This window comes from Chamaea fasciata, unplaced genomic scaffold (genome assembly GCF_029207755.1).
Source record: "Chamaea fasciata isolate MVZ Bird 193981 ecotype frontalis unplaced genomic scaffold, bChaFas1.0.hap1 SCAF_30, whole genome shotgun sequence".
NCBI lineage: Eukaryota > Metazoa > Chordata > Aves > Passeriformes > Sylviidae > Chamaea > Chamaea fasciata.
The window spans coordinates 2,034,473-2,040,611 of NW_027094115.1; the positions used below are offsets into that span (position 1 = coordinate 2,034,473).

At 57.4% G+C, this 6,139-nt stretch overlaps 1 long non-coding RNA gene across 1 annotated transcript; it reads right to left on the minus strand.

Moving 5' to 3' along the window:
* Positions 1-852: 852 nt before the first annotated feature.
* LOC136302819 (uncharacterized) lies at positions 853-3,405 on the minus strand. The gene is made up of 3 exons (XR_010724145.1): positions 3,278-3,405; positions 2,460-2,637; positions 853-1,956 (listed from the first exon to the last, which is right to left on the minus strand). It is a non-coding gene; the product is annotated as an uncharacterized lncRNA (long non-coding RNA).
* Between the last annotated feature and the right edge of the window lie 2,734 nt (positions 3,406-6,139).

Consider the following 6,139-nt stretch of genomic DNA (forward strand, 5'->3'; position numbering starts at 1 on the left):
CCACTTCCCTGAGTCTGCCAGCCCCCGGCAGCTGCCCCGAGCCTTTGGCACTGCCGCTGCGGCCTCAGCCCGGCCAGCGGGGCTGGGGACACACGTCCGGCGCTTCCCTGCACGGCCCGGTGCTTTCCTGGACAGAGGCGCTCAAAGCCAGAGCCCCGGGGATGAGCTGGATCTCGTCCCTCCAGCCCCACATGAGGAGCAGCTTCGCCAGGGCAGGACAGGGAGATGAGGCAGAGCCCCGGGAGCGGCATCTGGTCCCGCGGTGGTTTTGCTGTGCCGGATGTTGCGGCCACATCGCAGCCCAGCGCATGTGGGACGTGCTCGGCCCACCTGGCACACCCTGGAAGGAGCTGGGCCGGGCCGACGGGGCACCGAGGCTCCCGGGAGCGGCCGCGGATGCAGCGCAGGAGCTCCGGGGGGGGATAGGAGCACAGGAGCATCCTCAGCCCGACACCGGCAGAGCCAGGGCACCGCGCCTCCAGACTGCAAAACAAACAACACACTGAGATATACGCACCCACATCAAATTCCCAGTGAGCAGGGAAAGGAGAAACAGCATTTCCATCACGGATTTCAAGTACATAAATACATGGAACCAAAGCTGCTGCGGCTGTGGGGGACACGAGGGGTCCCCTCGCTGCCACACGACTCCTTCGCTGCAGGGCAGACGGCAGAGGAGAGGAAAACCAAGCCAAGCCCAAATGAGAACCTGCTGTGTTTGTGCTCGTGGGCTGCAGGGGGGGAGCAGGACCCCCTGCACCCGAACCCAGCCACCCAAATCCCCCATCACTGGGGGTTCAAAACCCAGCAACACCTGCTGAACCCTTTCTCTTGTCCTGCCCAAGTGGATGATAAGGATTCAGACACCTCAAAATCCACCATCTTGTTACACAAGTCACAATGTTAAATCTACTTTCAGTATCAGGAGTGAGTTTCCTTGGAAATGGCGAAGAAAACAGCAGCATTAATTAGAGGCACAGCCTTTTGTGTTCATTCCTCACCACTTGTCTTTTTTCCACTCTCCCCTTGTATATTTGTTCTGTTCAAGGCTGAGGAAGTGTTGCCCACAACTTTACAATAGCAACCGATTTTCAGTGCCTGCTTAGTCACTGGGGAATTTCTTGGATTTTATGTTTTCTGTAAAAACACAACCACCATTGGCTTGGTCAGCGTATGGCTGACAAGTTCAGACTAAGGCTCACCGATATTTTATATTTGTGGTTGGAGGTGAAATTCCACTCATAACTTTTTGACAGTGCTGTGGCCTTTTGTACGTATACAGGGCTCTGAGCACCCTGCTGGAGCTGAAGATGCCCCTGCCCATGGCAGGGGGCTGGGCTAAGTGAACTTTAAAGGTCATTTCCAGCCCCAAACAGCCTGTGATTCTCTGTATTCTGATTCAGGGCTGCTCCACATCCCCACACAAGATGCAGATGAAGAGCCTGTCCTGCAGAACAGGCTCAGGAAGTTTCTGTCCTCAGCTGAAACCCCTTTGGTGTGGAAGAGCCTGGAACTTATTACAAATCGCTTAAGTAACTTTGGCTCACTCATGCTGATTAAATTGCTTCCCTGACTATTCCAGGGGCTCAAAACCACCAGCAGCTCCCGGGCTCACTGTGCAAAATTAATTAAAGCAGACGATAAGTTGGCAAGGACAGAAAAAGAAAGTCTCATAGTAAGGAACAAACCCAGTGTGGGGGCGTTCACTGGAGCACGTGCCTGTGGGTGCTGTTGGGTGTTGGGGATACAGCCTCACACAGGGAGAGCCCTCAGCTCACAGTAACACCACCCTCAGCCTTCAGTGCTCTGCCCGGTCTGGGCATAAAAATAAACTTGGAAGCTCAGTGCAGAATCAGAGCAGAAAGGCAGGGACCCCTCTGTTTCCATAGGAAGCAGAATTAATGGCTTGGCAGAAGGGGCGCGCTTCCATTTTTGTACAAGAATTTCCTCCGCCTCCTGCAGAAAAAAAAAAAAAAAAAAAAAAAAAGTTGTGTAAGAAACACGGATTCAGACAGCTCTCCAGAATCTGGCAGAGGCACCCCAGGAGGTGCCTGCAGGACTTCCAGGTTTCTAGCAAAAACCAAGAGGACCATCACTCCCCTCTTCCTTGAGAGCACCAGCAAGGCAAGCACAGAGAGGCGCCTGGCACCTTCCTCCTGGGCCGTGAGCTGCCGCAGGGCAAATGGGCTTTGGGCTCCTTTCACACGCTCAACTCATCCAGTGGAGGTCCCTTCCAGCCCCCTGCGGGGAGGGGAGGGGGCTCCGTGCCGTGCACTAAGAGCCCTGGCAGCAGGACAGAACCGAGCCTGAGCCCGAGCTTCCCCCCCTCCCCTTCCCCAGCGTTATCTGAAACCACAGCCTTGACTGGCTGCACTTCTCATCCATCTGCAAAAGCACATTAAGGAGGGAGAGAAAGGTTGGCAGTTGACCACGAACCAAATCCCCAGAGAGGTCCTTACCTGACTCCAACCAGATGCTGTTTATCAGCCTGAGCATTCGCTACATGCCCGATGTGACGGAGACAGAAGAAATACAAGAAATGCTTGTTATGCTCAGGGCTTCGGGGGGTTTTCATCCTCAGGCCGGATATACAAGTTCCAGGAGAGGAATATGCATCCCTGGAGTCCTGGACTGAATCTGGAATTCATATACTCTGTAAATGTACTTCATTTAATACAGGAATCAAGGAAGGGTTTGGAATTATTGCACTGGAGAGCTTGATTGCGTAGTTACAGCTTGGAATTAAGGAATAACTGCAGAGCTGTAGGGCTGTGAGTCGGCCCCATGGAAAGGGCAGGGTGCTGTGTTCTGGCTGCACGTCTCTGTCCCTGTTCTCCAGCCAGTGCCCGACACGCGTTGAAGCCTGAGAGAAGGTTCCAGTGGGGTCTGCCCTAGCCCTGCGTGTGTCCTGTCACAGATCTCCCTTTGGATTAAGCCAGTAAATCCCATCAGACCAAGAAGAGGCACCACAGTGACAGTGCGGGGTCCCAGAGCCCAGGGAAGCCTCTCAGAGCAGCGCAAGAACCAGGGCCAGGCTGGGAGGGGGGAAGGATGTGCTGCCAAAACCAGGGCAGCAGTAACGTGGAGCACGGCAGTGACCCAGCCCAAGCAAAGGCAGCTGTGTTTGCTGGGAAAACGAGGACAGGACTCCCTGAGAGGGGGCTGTGCCCACGTGCAAGCACACGGCTGTATGTGTATATAGGTGTAGTGTGCCTTCTCTGTATTCCAGCCTGGCTTTAAGGATCTAACATGCTTTTGCTGCACCACCATGCTTTACCTGACACCTGCAAGGTGCATCTGCCCATCTCATCCTCATCTGTGTCGCACTGGCAGCTCCGTGGGGTGTGGTGTCACCTGCTCAGGCCTGGTGGTGCCACAGGGCTCCGGGCACTGTGCCAGGCTCTGCCTGTGGAGATAAATGCCCAGAGCCCCAGCCCTGCTCTCAGAGCCTTGAGCTGGGCTGGTACAGTCACTAAGAGCTTTTATAGCCTGGGGGGACCTGATTGCCAATTAACAGCTAGTTAACGTCAGATTGACATCGGGAGCACCTCTGGAGGAGCCCCAGAGCTGGGGTGCACCCTGGGGGCTTTTCTCCCCCCCAGGCTGGGTGTCAGACTCTCCCAGGCACTCCTGCAGAGTTGTAGGCATTGAGCAGAGGGAGGGCACGCCCTGAGCTCCCTCCTTTGCTTTCCCAGGCAGATCTGCAGGGAAGAATCCTCTCCCCACACAGCCCCGGGGCCTGCTTTGGGACCCTTGGGGATTATCAGCAAAAGGCATTTTTTGGAAAGGCTGTGCCATGAAATTTGGTATAGGGGAAGCGTCACATCCCAGGAGATGCCCTGGCCAGCTGATCCCAGCTGACAGGCAGGGACCGGGACAGGAAGGGACAGGCAGGGACAACCCACCAGGAAGGTGCTGCGGAAACGGGTGAAGAACACTTTGCTGCATCAGTGTCTCCCGCTCCACCAGCTGCTGCGTAAATCACGTTGTCTTCAGAACCTGCTGGCAAAACATAAAGCAGTCTCCGTGCTCCAGCCACCACAAGGGTATTAATCAGGCTAAAAATATAAAAACAACATGAAAAACACCATCTACGGGGTGTGCGGCATCAGACGCTCGCTCCGGGAGCTTGGCCAAGTGCTCGTATCTCGACTCTCATAAATACCCGCCAGGAAAACGCATTATCTCTGCAGTGCTCTTGGAGCAGGGAGATCTCAGAGCAAAACAGGCCATGGCACCTGCTGCATTTTAATGATTCTTCGTCATCACCTGTAGGGAAACTGAGATTTAAATAACTGTCCTGCAGTGCCCTGACCTTCCCACCACAGCTCTGGCAGAGTCGGCACCGGCCACGCTGGCATTGGCAGGGTCAGGATCAGCAGTGCCAGCCAGGGCACTCACTCAAATCCTCCCGGTTTGGAGCGCCAGAGGATGACCACACATCCATGTCCTGTGCCAGCAGCACTGCCAGGGGAGCACCAGGTGCTGGGATGAGGGAGTGGGCCTGACTGGGGTGACACGCGTGTCCTGGTAAAAAAACACAAAGGCTTTATCATGTTCAGGGAGCCCAAAGAACAGACTTGATGTGGAAAACACGCCCTTTGCGTTGCTCTCAGTTGCCCATAAAGCCATAAACCCCTTTCAAATGCTCCATCCCCCTAACTTTTGGATGTCATTAAACTCTCTATTAATTTACTCCAAATGTCTTCGCTCATATTCCAGCACGGCTAACCCCATCAAAAGGAGACAGCACAGTGCTTAGGCAGCACTTCTGCTCTTCAAAGCCTGTTACTGAGATTAATTGCTTCTCTCGAGTCCTCTGTGAAGGAGGAACATGAGGATAGTTGTTATGAGTGCTGGGTGTGAGGGGGGAAGCGAGATCCAAGGTAAAAGCAGAGCTCCAAGGCGTCACAGCATTGGCTGTGGAGGATGGGCTGTGCCGGCTGCAGGGGAGGCCCCCAGGACTGCGGCTGGCCTCCATCCCTGATGGATATTCCTGCAGCTCCTCGGGGGGAGCCAAAGCCCGGGAGGGCAGCGTGGTGCCACTGCAGAGCCGAGACCCGAGCTCCTGGCATCTCCCACCTCCGAACATCTCCCCTCGGGTGAGAGCTGAGCGTGTCCTCAGGCCCCCCACTGCCCTCCCCTCACCGCTGCTGCCTGCCAGGAGCCTCCACAGGCAGAGCTCCCTGCTCCAGCCCAATTTATCCGATGACGCCACCAATCCCAGACCATCCCGACATCACCGGTGACCTCACGGGTCCTTCCCCACATCCCCGGGGTGGCAGCGGGGCTGGGCAGGGCAGGACACGCGGCACCAGCCGTGCCCCGCCCCACGGCACACCTCAGGTCCCAGGGGCGCTAAGGAGGGGCTGGCAGGCGCGGGGCAGCTGCTGCACAGCCTCCCCCGAGGCTTCCTGTCGGCCCCGCGGGCCGCTGGTGCGGGCGGAGGATGCCGCGGGACGCGCCCGGAGCCCGGGAGGAGCGCGGTGCCCGCGCACTGCGGCCAGATGCGCGCCTCGCCGCGGCTGACGCGCCACATCTGCTCCGGGCTTTGGTTTCCATCGCCGGGCTCACCACATCCCCCCCGGCCGGCTGGAGGCGAGGCGGCGAACATCTGGAAGCAATCGTGGCTGTCACGCTTCAAGGAGATAGTGCACCACAGAGAGGAGAACCCGATCCCTCGCCCCGGCAGCCTCCTCCCGCCCGCAGCCCAGCAGATGAGCGAGAACCAGCATCCTGCCACGAGCGGGGTCCTGCCGGCCCCGAGCCCCTCCCAGGAAGGGCAACACCCGGCGGCAGCCTGTCACTGGGAAGAGGGATGGATGGGGCTGAGCCCCACGGTGAGCTGCCAGCCCCGGCCGGAGACGCCCCAGCGCTGTGCCAGAGCGGGAGGAGGGAGGGTGGGGAAGCTCCCGAGGAACTTGGCTCTCTGTTTCGGAGACGGGCCGAGAGCTGGGCTTTCTCAGCCTGGAGAAGTGAAGGTTGCAGGGAGATCTTAGGGCCCACTTCAGTACCGCAGATGCCCAGGGAAGCTGTGGCTGCCCCATCTCTGGAAGTGTTCAAGGCCAGGTCGGACAGGGCTTGGAAAACCTGCACAGTGGGAGGTGGGGGGCACTGGATGGGCTTTAAGGTCCGTCCC